The following is a 13,405-nucleotide window of genomic DNA, read 5'->3' as shown; positions in this document are numbered from 1 at the left end:
AGAAACCATTGTTAAATAATTAGCATATACAGAAAGCAATAAGAAAATCACTGTAATGTTACAACTCAAACAGTTTTATTTAACGTTGTCCTTTAAATTTTATCCTTCTGATTCCTGAGATTTAAATGTATGTTCTATAAACCTGTGAGAAAAGCAATCGATCGTATTATGTTCCTCTTCTAGATCAAATTAATAGCTATTATATAATTTGAATGTTCATCATTAACGAGGTGACATTTTAACATATTTTGGTTTAATGCAAAAATGATTAAGTTATTAAGACTTACTAGAGTCAGTGTATAATACAGTTTTCATCTTAAATTATATTGTCTTTATAATGAGATATACCCAATTTATATATTTAACATTTTCTGTCAAATAGTTCACAGTAAAATAAGAACAGGACCACCTGTGCTTAATAGAAATCAGGAAAGGCTTTGTAAAGCAACTAGTTTCCTCTGAAAAACAATTAAACATGGAACTGAAATTAAACGAGCAAAGAGGAAATGGAAGAAACACAGGGGGAATAGAATGTACTGATTCAAACATTATGAAAATATGAAAATTAAAAAATAATAATCAGAATATACATTTACTCACAAGTTTATCAGAAAAACTGGGCTATTTGCTAAACTTACACAAAATTTTAAATCCCAGTGATGGCACACAATAAGTAGCACAGATTAAAAAAACAAATTCCATTAACCTAATCTAATAGCTTCCTATAATAAAATGATCTATTTGAAGCAAAAGCATTTACCATATATTCAGCTTAATATCATATCACATGACAAACTAATAGCCTAGGACCTAGGTCATAGATCTAATCATACGGTTTCATGAGAAAATTGTTATCTATATATATTAGACATAGACATATATAAATATATGGACATATTTTTGTATTTATAAAATTAGTGGTTTAGTGGTTCTTCCTATGACCCTGAAGGATTAAGAAAATAATAAACAATAGTCTAATCTATTATGTAATAAACCCAAAGAGAGCACTATACAAAACTAATGTAATAACTATCAATGACCCAAATAATTCCAAGATCTTAAAAGTAGGGTCAAGTTTTTTGTAGAAGATGTGTTATGGGGTCTGGAGGATCAAGAGCTAACTTCTAGAAGACTTCCAACACAAGAAAGAAAATAAATATACTGCAATGCAATTGTATCAGTGGCATTTCTGGGGAAATTATATACTTTTCTAGAACTTACAGGAGGTGGTCCTTCGAGATTACACAGTAAAAGGGAAAAACCAAAATGAGCACTTACTTAACAATTAAATGTTATTCTTACTGTCAAAAAATAAAAATTATATACTAGATTCTTAAAGAAAATGCTCTGTAGTAATTTTGTAAAATATTATAGTAATTTTAAAAATCTGGTCACTTACCTTGAACCATTTAATACACAAACTAAGGAGATAATGATTGAGAGCAGAGCTGGCATTTATGCAGAGCAAGCAACTGTCTCTGTGGTATGGACTTTCCCAAAATATCTCCCACATGGGCCTATCCCTGATGCCTGAAATTCCTTTGCAGTTGGTGCCAGTCAGAAATGCAAATAAACCTATAGCACTCATCGTAATTAAGAACATTATGCACTAGCTTTTAGGTCCTATAATTCTTTATGACACATAGCTAGAACACACTTTAAAAATATGACACATAGCCATAAAATGTTGAAAAGTGAACACGGAGAAAAGTAGCGGTAGGAATACAGATGTGAATATAAAGATATGGTCCAGGAGGGAGATGAAAGTGCGGGATGCAACAGTTGGGTTAAAGAGGAAAATGTTACAAAAAAAAGAGAGAAGGGCTAGAGAGATGCTTTCAAGAGGTCTATGGTAGAAAAATAAGGAGAAACTTTTCCTAATCGGCATTATAATTTATTTTATGAGCAGCCATGGTGTATCATACAGCTTTGAGAATATAATGTATATTATTAGTTGTATGCTATTAAGAGAACTAAGGGATTTTTTAAAAGTTTAATTTATAAATTTGCATTTAAGAACTAAAATTTTTCCTCAAAATAAGTTTTACTGATTTGTCTTTTAATTAACACATGCTTATTAAAGAAAATTTGAAAAATACTACAAAGTATATAGAAAGTTTAAAATCACTTCTAAATCCTTCACCCTGTAATACCACTGTTAATATATGGGGAAAAGGAAAGGATTTGACTTGTGTATGAAAAGATATATATCATGAAAATTAAATATTATACAGTTCTGTACCTTCTTATATAAAATTATATTGTGATCACTTTTTCCATGCCACAGAATATTCTTCACGGTTTTAAGGCTCTAATGTTTTAGGGTAAACCAGTAGTTTCTTAATGTTTGTTATTCAAGTGAACTACTTTAATTTTAAACCTATTTTTATTTTTTATTTTAAAACCTAAGGAAAATAACTTTTATACTCCCCTCTAGGTATACAACCAATATTGTTACTTTGAATTCAAGTTTGGAAGATTTTCATGACTTCTGTTACCTAAGAAATTTAGCTGGAAAAGTAAAAAAAGTTCTAAAATTAAATAGGGTCAGTAAAGTGTTGGATCTTTGTTTTAACCAATATTGCAAAAGGTAGACATAAATCCCAATACTCACACTGTATGAGTCAAATACTATTTGGCTCTGAATGCTATAACATCACGTGGAGTTTAGGAATTTTGTATTCTTTTGGCTTTGGCTGAATTACATTCTGGTGGCCTTTGGATTTTCTTTATTATTTTTTTTAAAGATGTAGCGTCTGTTTCCTGCCACATCCTTCAAAGGTATGGGATGTGTGTGTGTACTAGAATATACAAATATAAATTTATTTTACTAAGGTCTCCAGTGGCAAGACTTGTGGGATGTTCTAACTTCAATGACATTATTTAGTAAAGAAACAGTCACGACCAGGCTCTTAGATGGTATATTTGACAGTAGAGGAAGGAAGTGGAGAAGCAGCAGCACAGTAACTGTAGTGAGGAAGAAATAAGCAGCTAAGAGGATTTATGGAGATATATCCAGTACTGTACAAGGAACAGACAGGACTGGAGATGCTAGCTTTAGGGATAAAGGGGCCCTTAAGGAAAACAAGAGGTATGACAGGGCAAAAATAATGAATGGACAGTAGATACTGGTTAGTCATGGGGGCAGGGGAGTGAAAGTCACACCTGCTTCAGTATCCTAAGAACTTTGTATTACTTAGTAGGAGCGTAAGATCTAAGGTTGAACAAGCTGGATTTCAATTGAGCTGTGATCTAGGCACTTCATATATTTCAGTTCATTTCCTTCTCAACAATGCAAGTGCTGTTTACCCTTCACATACAAATTAAGGATATTGGAGAACCTGAGACATTAAGAAACTAGCTCAAGGCTACACAGCTAGTCAATGGTGAAAACAAGATTCAAAAGCCTACATCTGTTTCTGCAAAAGACTGTATGCCTTTCTGCAACATCACTAATTATCAGAATTTTGTCTAATACTTTTAACCACAATATAATTTTACAAAGCAATCTATTTTCAGTTAGTGCAAGAGAAAAATACATTGCATGAAAAGGAATCTACTATGAGGGTGGGGAGACATTTAGATAATATCACTGAAAATATTTATATTATAATTTCAGAAAAATAACACTAATATCTAAAATTTCAAAGCATTTCTAGAAAGTCAAGAGTGCCATGTTTTAATAAAAAAGAAAGTTTTCATTATTTCTCTCTCAAAATAGATTTGATATTAATCACTAGACTAATTCATATGGGCTTTTCTGTTCGTAAAAAAAATTTTTTTAACTATTACTCAATGATAAAGTACAATTGCTAACTTTGAAAAAGTGTACTGTTATTTTAAATAATTTTGATATAAAGTAAAAACTATGCGAACCTAAAAGTTTTAGGGATATTTTTACTTTTAAGCAGCAAGATGTCCTTCAAAGGTAAGAAACAGTATATAGTGTATTTTATAGCACATTTAAGGAGAGTCAATCACAATAGTAAATATTCCATTTTAGTTATATTTTTGAAAAATATGATTCTTCACTATCTTTAGCTTTTATTATTCGGAAGATGGAATTGTTGATTTTATTTTTAATTTTTTTTTCTTTAAATAGTGAAAAGACTATCTTAGAATAATCAAGAAAATACTGTCTAATTAATGAAGCCATATATTTGCTTTTCTAAAACCTAATGTTTTTAGACATTAGTGAAAACTGTGGATAACTATTATGAAATCTTCAGTTTTGAATTTTGATTATGAAAAGTACCCACATTTGACCACCTTTTCAAAGACTTCCACATGATGTATGTTTTTTGCTTTAGGGAAGCAGGAAAATATTCAAACATATAAATGAACTTAAGTACATAAGGCAAGGGAAACTGTGGATTTAGAGAACAGCTCTAACAGGGGCTTATTTGCATTATTGAAGACTGGCTTTACAATAGAAATTTATACATTCGAGTAGTTGAAAAATTTATACATTCAAGTATACATTTACAATGTATATTAACCTTTGGGTTAACTTAGAAGACACGATCAAATTCCCCTTATAAAAGCCTACCCCAAACTCTCAATTCTGTACTGAAAACTGCAATACAGGTTAAACTTTTTCTAAAATGGGAACATCTTGCCTATCAAAAGATACTTCTAGTAACTGAGGCATAACGTACTAAGAAACGAAAAAGTTCACTAGGTGCAAGTGCGTCGTCATTCGCACACTTAAGTACTGCTTTAATTTTAATTCCTACGGTTTCCATGGTAAAATTTTCTTTTTATTTTGTTAATACAGGATAGTCATTTGTTTAAAAATAAAGAGCTTCCAACATCAAGCTCCATCTAATTTCTGGGTCCAATTCTGATACGGAGTACCTGCGACAGGCCAGCTTTTTTTTTTTTTTTTTGCCACTATTTAATCAGAGGCTTTGGGAGTGGAAGAAACCCCAGAATTACCGTTAAGTCTTGTTCCCAGCCTTTTAGGTCGCTAAAATATTATAATCCACAGGAACACGGACCCTCCCCACCTTCAGGGAAATGCGCGTGTGCCTGTGCCTGTGTGTGTGTGATCGTTACAGACGTATCGTAGTTGCTGCACTACCGTTTGAACATGTTTAAAAATTCTCCTAGGAAGAAAAGAATGACACCATTTCCCCCGTCACAGGGAGGTGGGCCTGGGAGATCCCCGCCACCTGCTGTGACGTGAAAATACAGAAAGCGGCCAAGAAGCTGGGGCTCTGGGAGAAGCGTCCCAGTCGGTTCTATGGAAACGAGAGACGCTGGTGGCCTAGCGCCCAGGTCAGGGGAGACCGAGCGGCTGAGCGGCGCAAACGGGGGGCGGGGAAAACGCTCGGCCCCCCGCACAGCAGAGAGGCCGGGAGAGAGGCCTGAAGTGAGAAGCAGGGTCTGATCCATAACCGCGCACCCACGCGGGAGCCTAGGCGCCGCGCACCCCCGCCCCTTCCTAGCGTCTCAACTGGGAACGGCAGAAACTTCGGGGGCACAGAGGAAGCATCCCCACGGAGTCAGGGTACACTGTATCTTCCGAGTGGAGGCCCTTTACCTTCCAGGCCGGAGTGTCTGGCTTCCTTCAGGCGGTAGCAGGGGAGAAGACTGCCGACTGCCGCCGCAGCACTGGCTGCTCCGCTAATCCGGGCTCTGGGAAATAATTTCCCGCCGCGCGCTCCGTGGTCCCGGAAGCTATTGGATCACTTCCGGTTGGTTGTCAGTGACGCCGTCCAGCCGTTGTCAGGTGGGCTGGCCTGGCTCCTGCTAGATCCGCGCTGGAGGTGGGATACTGGTAAGTGATTTTTACGCGTTGCCTCCTGGGCCTGGTATTTCCGGTCAGGGCGCCGTACAGCATCTTGGCTGGACCCAGGAGCGAGCGGGCGAGGCTTGCACCAAGAGTCCCCATCCATCCATCCATCGCTGTGGTGCTTAGCCCTCAGTACTGCTAGAGAAGGCCCTGGGAGCGCGGCTTACCCGCTTCCCCACTTGCAGTATCCAGCCCCAAGTTGGAAATTGACCTCCCGCCTCCAAAAGTCCCTCAGCAAGGGTGACGACCCCGTGTACCGCAACTCGGTTTACTGCCGAGTGTCTCTACTAATAATCAAAGTGTTCTTACTCTCCCGTTGTTGGCAGCGTTTCTCCAGAGCTGATTTTTACGATACTTTTCCTGAATACCGTTTCCGTTGCCCTGGGTTGCAGTGTCTGAAAAGCAGGCAGTCTTGGACACCTTTTACAAACATTTTGTAAGTGGGGTGTGAGGGTCGTGCCTGATCTAGAATTCAACATCCTCGCAGCTGTTTTGAATTAGGTGAGAATGGTCTTTATTTTCCTGGCTGCTATGAGCTCATGAGGTAGAGAACAAGCTTAAAATGTAAACCGTGGGCTTTTAAATGCATGCTTTACTTTTTGGAAACACCAGTGATCAGGAAACAGGTGCACTTTCTTGGAAGGTGTCCTGGCTCACCGCTCCAGGCTTCCTCAATCTTGAAGGATTCAGGAGAATTTTAGATGGAGGTCCTGGGTAGCCAGAAAAGTTGTAAAGAGGCAAGGTGCTCTCATTCAGCCGACGATTTAAAACAAACCATGATGTAGCAAACCTCGGCGACTCTTGTCTTTCTTGAGTAATGCAGTTTCCTGAGGTAAGCAGTTTTCACTCACCACCGTATATTTAAATCACTTTTTTTTCCTCCAGAAAAGCCAGCTGATTTTTTTTTTTCCCAAAACAGCCAATTACAAAACGAGTTCCAGGGATAACTTTACCATAAAGAAAAATGCAATAAATATGTTCACTCGAAGGCCTCTGATGCATCAGCAAGTGCCTTGTTACTTTTTGAAAGCCATGCACCATGTTTCAAACAGCAAATGGACCTTCTAATCTTAATACTAGTTCACCAAATTCTTAGAATCTCCTTTCATCTCAGTTTTGCCATTTTTTATCAAATCTTGTATTTCCCCTTTATGTTTCCCGTTGAAAGGATTGTAATAATTTAATGGATGTTACATGTTTCCATATAGCAACATGTGTTTAGACAGGCAGTGATTTTGTAAATCATTACTCTTGATTTGTAGTATCTCCTGTCAAATTAATATAGCCAATCACTAATACTAACCACAAACAGCTATTGTCTGCCAGACAACATACTTTCATTATTTTATTTAAACTTGCTACAGTCCTACAAAAAAAAATCATATTATCCCTATTTTGCAAAACATTTTATATTGAAACTCAAAGATGTGTTACTGAGACTCAAAGACATTCCCACAAATTATACAATTAAATGGCAATTGACGTTTGAACCCAGACTACCCGACTTACCACTTGGGCTCTTTTACTGTGCTCTCTACTTCCTCTCATAATAATAACAGAATCATTTTCACTCTCAGGTAAAATTGGATAGATAGTATATCAAATTCTTGTGCTAAGGAATTAAGAAGTTAATTTTTTATGTTAATGTTTTAAGGATTAAGGAATGTTTTAGGGATTTTAGGAATTAACATAGGGTATGACTAATCAGATTATATGAATAATCTGATTTCTGTGTTGATCCTTGGCCGGTTTTATTATCCTAATTCAAACAAATATAAGCAATCTAAGAGATTATCAGTATATTCGTGATTCTACGTCCAGAGTACCAGCTATCTCTTTAAGCAGCTTTTTATACATATTTACATACATATATACTTATACATGTGTGTATATGGAGAAAGAGAATGATCACAAATTCATGAAATTAAACTTTGTACTGCCCTGTCAAGAACTGCTATTTGGTGGTTATTAGCAAAACTGTTCTCTCCTGCTCATATAACCTTCAGACAGATGGTGATTATCACATATTTTAAGGGAATATGCTTAATTAAACATACCCATTCCAATATTCTATTTAATGTAGAGAAATAGAAATAACCTAATTGTCAGGGAATTCACTAAAATATAGTTGAAATGACCAATACTGGAAGTAACAGAACTTAATTCTAAAGATGCTCTTACTTCCTTCATACTCTCTCTCTCTCTCTCTCTCTCTCTCTCTCTATATATATATATACACACACACACACACACACACACACACATCTCCCACGTTCAAAGGCTGTTTAATTGCATTGTTTACCCATATCTTCAGAAAAAAGTCACTTCTGTCGTGGTAAACAACGTGCTTCCCTATTTATAATGGTCTGGCCCTCTAGCAACTTCAGTGCGAAATTATAGCTAATTTGCCTACAAATGTCACGTGGTCATAATAATCTAGCCACTCAGTATGTGAGTGTGTGTGTGTGTGTGTGTGTGTATAGTCTCATTGTGATGTGTACTTTATTATATTGTATTAACTATATGAAAGATATTTGCTTTGCATGCCCCATAGGTAGATCTCAGTGATGTTTTTTTAATTGATTTTAAAGAGACACAAAGAAGAGAGAGTGAAAAAGAAAAACATCAACTTGTTCCACTTTATTTATGCATTTATTGGTTGCTTCTTAATGTCCTGACCAGGGATTGAACCTGCAACCTTGGCATATCAGGACCATGCTCTAACCAACTGAGCTACCTGGCCAGGGCAGTGATTCTTTGTTTTTAACCACATTTCAGTGCTTATTAAGGTTGAGATAATCAGTTTTTTCATTATCTCTCACCCAGCATCTAGTACTGTGCCCGACATATAGTAAGTTGGTGTTCAATAAACACTTATTGAATGAACAATTCCATTTTCAAATGTGCTGTTCTTGTTTTTATCTTTAAGTGTGTTTTTTAAAAGGGACTTACCGCATAAATAAATGCATATTTATTGTTACTCACTTTGCCCTCGAAATATGTCCATGTCAGTCATCTAAAAAAGGCAATGGTGGTATCCTGTAAAGAAGATTGGACAGTGAGATAGGCTATAAGAGAATACCTAATATTAATGTTGCTTACTTTCTGCTATTCAGTGTTACATTGAATCCTCACAGCACTATAGGGTTTTATTATCCTCCTCCTACAGCTTAAATAACTGAAACAAAGATCTGTAAATCATTATAGGTTATACACAATCTTGACGTATCAGACCTGTGATTTGGAACAATGCTGACTCTAAAGGCCATAGTATTCACCACTTTACTATACTGCCTCCAGTTGGGTTTTAATCCTGGCTCCTCTACTAACTAGGCACATGTATACACAGGAAATTTTATTTCTCTGAAGATCGTATTTCTCATCTATAACATACAGGGGTTGGCTCAGATGATCTATCAGGTCTCTCCTAGCTCTAAAATCCTCTGACTTTAGTTGGCTACCAAGTATTGACTGAATACAGCAATTCTGGTGTGCTAGAAAACATGAGTGGAGTTTTATCTGTACTTATTGGTGTCTCCAACATTGGTAGATGTACAGTTATGTTTTTGTAATAGAAAGAACAAGACCAAAATATTAAAACACACACACACACACACACAATCCTCAGCCATGCTTTTTGCCAGTAAGACCCCAGTAAGTCAATGAACTTGTGAGCCTATGTTTTCATATGTAAAACAGACCTATGAAACTGCTGTGAGGGTTAAGCGAAATGATACACATAAAACCTCAAACACACTGTCTGACACACAGTTGCCATTAAGTAAATATTGATTCTCTTTCCCCCTAATCTTGTGAGCATAAAAGAAGATTGGTGGATATGAAAATGCTTTATAAATTAGCTAAAGGTGACAAATTTTTCCTCTTGTTATATACACAAATAGGTATTATGAGCAACAATTAACATATGACCATTGAACACAAAACATGTTGGCAACACAGACAAAAAATTTTGCTTCCAGGAGGACAAATGAGGAAAGACATAATGATAAAGGCAATGGTGAGGATTTCGGTAAAGGGACAAGATGGAAGAATTCCATTGGAGGATGAAAAGGTGTCAGAAAAGAGAATAGTGACTAATTCACTTCAGATAAGTAGAATGGGTGAAGGCTAATAGTAGAGGTAAAAAAGCTGAGTTCAGGGCAAGCTCTGGATAGCAGTGTGGTCAGGTTCAACATATTAGGCTTCTTACAATAAGCATTGATTTGTGGGTATAACCAGGATAGTGTGGGAGGCTGGGCTTGGTATTTAATTTCTTTCTTGTAGAAATAATCCCCATTTGTTACAGAAATATAAGAATATACAGATAAGCCAAAAAGAAAAAGAAAGAAATGAAAACTTGCCCATAGTTCCACTCCAGCCCCAGGTCTTCACTTGCCCACTTACCACACTGGGTCCACTCTTGGCTGGGGAACATCTGCCTCTTTCCAGTGACCTCTGTGTAACTGGCCCAAAGGTAGGAGGGGCCTCTGAGGGCCATTTGTCCCCCTGTTTCTGGGCCTCCACCCTGAGGGGATGTGGACTCACACTGGGACTGGTCCACGAGCATACAGTCCACACGGTGGCGGCTGGGCACTGGGACCCAGCTGTGGTGGCAGTGGGGCTCTGAGTCTCTCTCATGGTCTGAGGTCTTCTCACTCCTTCTTGCTGTCTTCTCCATGTCTCCTGCACCTTGCTGATGTCTGTGACTCTAAGCAACCACTTGCTCCTCTCTGAGCCTCACTTTCCCACCTAAAATCACGGGGTGAACTGGATAGAGGACGTGTAGGCTCTTCCTTCCCAGGAGTAACTCTAGGATCCCCTGTGGTGGGGTTAGACTTAGATCTGCCTCCCCTTCCTGTGCCCTGCTCCTCCAGGATCCCCCTTTTCTGTTCCATGACTTTCTGTGATGCCTTATCTACAGAAAACAAAACAAGAAAACACAAAAATCCCACCCCCTTTCCAGCATTCGAATACTGGAGTTCCTTCCAGGCTGCTCAGCATCCGTCTGCCAGGCATAATGCAGGCTCTTGCTAGGCTGTGTCCTTTCATAGGCTGGGAAACAGGGTTTTGTCATTAGAAGTAATGAGTCTGCAGACTGCTGACTCACCTTCTCAGGTGACGACTGGTTAAGGGAAGTTTTTGAGTGGTGAACCCAAAGACTGCAGTTGAGTCAGGAGGCAAAGGCAAAAAATCAGCATAATTAAATTGGAAGTGGGAATAGAGCACTGCCTCCCAGCTGTCACTGTTGATATGTTATTGGAGACAGGTGTTTGAAATGATGCTCCTGCTATCGCCCCTCAGACTTTGATTAAAATTCAGGGAAATGAGGGGAGAGGCAGCTCAGGAGATATTCTCAGTGCTAGAATGGTGCCTATAATACTTGTGCTTACTCACACCCCACCCCCAGAAATTAAGAACAAACATATATAGTTGTGTAAATCCATTGCGGATTTTTTGCTGAGTAAATTTCTCATGAAAATTATCTAAAACTAAAAAGAAAAGACAGACCATTGTAATTTTTATTATCAGGCAAAAGAGCATAATGTGGAACAGCTGAATTCAGAGACCACATGAGCATGAGCTCAAACTCATGAACTTATATAATATGATCTTGAAGAAGTTACTTAAGTTCTTTGAACCCCAATTTGTTCATTTGTAAAATGATAAAAATTAACTTTATGAATTTATTAGGATTAAATGTGATAATGTGTGAAAGCACGGCGGCATCAGAAAAACTAGAGATCGATCTCATGTTTTTTGTTGTTTAATAAAGCTGAATTGCTTTAAAATAAGGTCTGTGGCTCCAGTTGTGAAGTCAAACAGACTTGAGTTCTAGTTCCAGCTCTATCACTAGTTGTGAAACACTGGGGACACCGCGAAAGGTACTTTTCTACTCTTTCCTTATTTGTAAAATGGGAATAGTAATAATGTCTTTATAAGGCTTTTGTGGAGATTAAATGAAATAATGATGAATAAAGTTTAATATGGTGGCTGGACTTGTAAGCACTTTATTTGCTCAAATTATCAAAGAAGCAGATGCCAAGAGAGGTTTAGATATGCAAGAGGTTTTTTGGGGAAAGTGCCTATGAAAGATAAAGGCAAAGGGAGCAAGAGTGGGAAGAAATTGCTTTCAGGCCTCAATGCAGGCCTGACAATATGAAGCAGAGGAGGAAGGAAGGCAGGGGAGGAGGATAAGTAGAATCTCAAACTGCTTCTTCAGCCAGGCCCATGAGCAATCCTGGAGCTAACGTCACGTTAAAGGAGAGCCGTGTCAGCCCAGCACTTGGCATAATGTTAGTTATTAGTAAAAAGAACAGTTGTCATAAACTGTCATTTAGAAGTGTTTTTAAATTTCAACTCTTGATGTTTACAGCCTGTCCCAACCTCCCCTAAGGAAAGTACAATCCCTGCTGCCACACATTGACCTTATCATTTGAGGCACATATCCTCAGATGAAAAACTTATTATCTATACATATAAAATCTATATATATAAAAGGCTAATATACTAAGTGTCCATCTGACCGGTAGCTATGACAGGCACTGACTACCAGGAGCAGCTCTCAACGCAGGAGCTGCGGAGCTGCAATGATTTGGCAGCAGCGGTTCTCAGGTGATGCACCCCAAAACCAGAGAGGAGGGAGCCTTATCCCTCACGGGGCCACACAGTGCCACCCCAGGTGTGGCCAGCCAGGGATGGACTGCGGGATGGACTTGGCTCCAGGGTATGTCTGGCCCATCTCGCCCAGTCTCGCCCCGCCAGCCACCTTGTAATTAATTTCCTTGCAATGTGCACAAATCCGTGCACCTGGTCACTAGTACTTTATATTTTTTTTTAGCCCGAGAACTGTTAAAGGAATCAAAAGATGTCTTCCAAGGAACAGTTGAAACATGCAAACAGTAGCTAAGCAACTGATTTTTTGATATTACATGATTAAACACAAACGTGTCTAAATTTCTAAATTTTTAAATTCTTAAACAGCTGAGTAATGTTAACATCCATAGCCTGAACTTGAATTTCTATTTTCTTTCTTAACAAAGATACCTCTGTGGTTAAAAAGATCAAGATATTATAGTTTTGTGCATCTGGCACCCCTACCCCTATTATTTAATAAGCAATCGTAGAGACCAATCAATTCAATGCCTTTCAAATGGCAGGTCACAGCCCTATCAATTTGGTGACTATTAGCTTGCATTTTTGTTTCAGCTATGTGTGGCTTCAGGTTTTGGACATAAAATGTGTTTGTTACTGTGAATCACGGTTGAATTTTAAAGCAAAAGATTTAAATTAACTTTGTTTATCTTACATTAGGACTAAAGAGGTGATTTAACTTGTCCACATAACTCAGGAAACATGTGACTTGAACCAGGAGCTAGGTCTTAAGAATCTAAATTTAGAGCTCTTCCTTTTGTATCATGCTTCTAGGAAAAGCCTTCTTATTTCCAAGAAGAGGCTTCTTCCTTGCTCTACTTACAGCACATAATCACTGTTTTCTAATTGGTTAATCTGATAGGTTTTTTTTCCTGTCACTTTCATTATTTTTTTTGCTAAGATCTCCTCTTCCCTGACTCTGGCCATTAGGTGTAAGAGGTTGTTTTAGCATTCAGC

General features: G+C 37.8%; 2 protein-coding genes across 2 annotated transcripts in view; one reads left to right on the top strand and one right to left on the bottom strand.

Annotated features, from left to right (window-relative positions):
* SLF1 (SMC5-SMC6 complex localization factor 1) overlaps positions 1-5,654 on the bottom strand; it is a 65,085-nt gene extending 59,431 nt beyond the window's left edge. The window contains exon 1 of the mRNA XM_006775531.2: positions 5,546-5,654. The gene's annotated coding sequence lies outside the window, so the exon portion shown is untranslated. The remainder of the gene's footprint in view (positions 1-5,545) is intronic.
* Positions 5,655-5,711: 57 nt separating this feature from the next.
* KIAA0825 (KIAA0825 ortholog) overlaps positions 5,712-13,405 on the top strand; it is a 357,466-nt gene continuing 349,772 nt past the window's right edge. Inside the window, exon 1 of the mRNA XM_006775530.2 lies at positions 5,712-5,782. The gene's annotated coding sequence lies outside the window, so the exon portion shown is untranslated. The remainder of the gene's footprint in view (positions 5,783-13,405) is intronic.

The sequence above is a fragment of the Myotis davidii genome, unplaced genomic scaffold (genome assembly GCF_000327345.1).
Source record: "Myotis davidii unplaced genomic scaffold, ASM32734v1 scaffold44, whole genome shotgun sequence".
Taxonomy (NCBI): domain Eukaryota; kingdom Metazoa; phylum Chordata; class Mammalia; order Chiroptera; family Vespertilionidae; genus Myotis; species Myotis davidii.
This window is presented reverse-complemented; position numbering and strand designations above follow the sequence as displayed.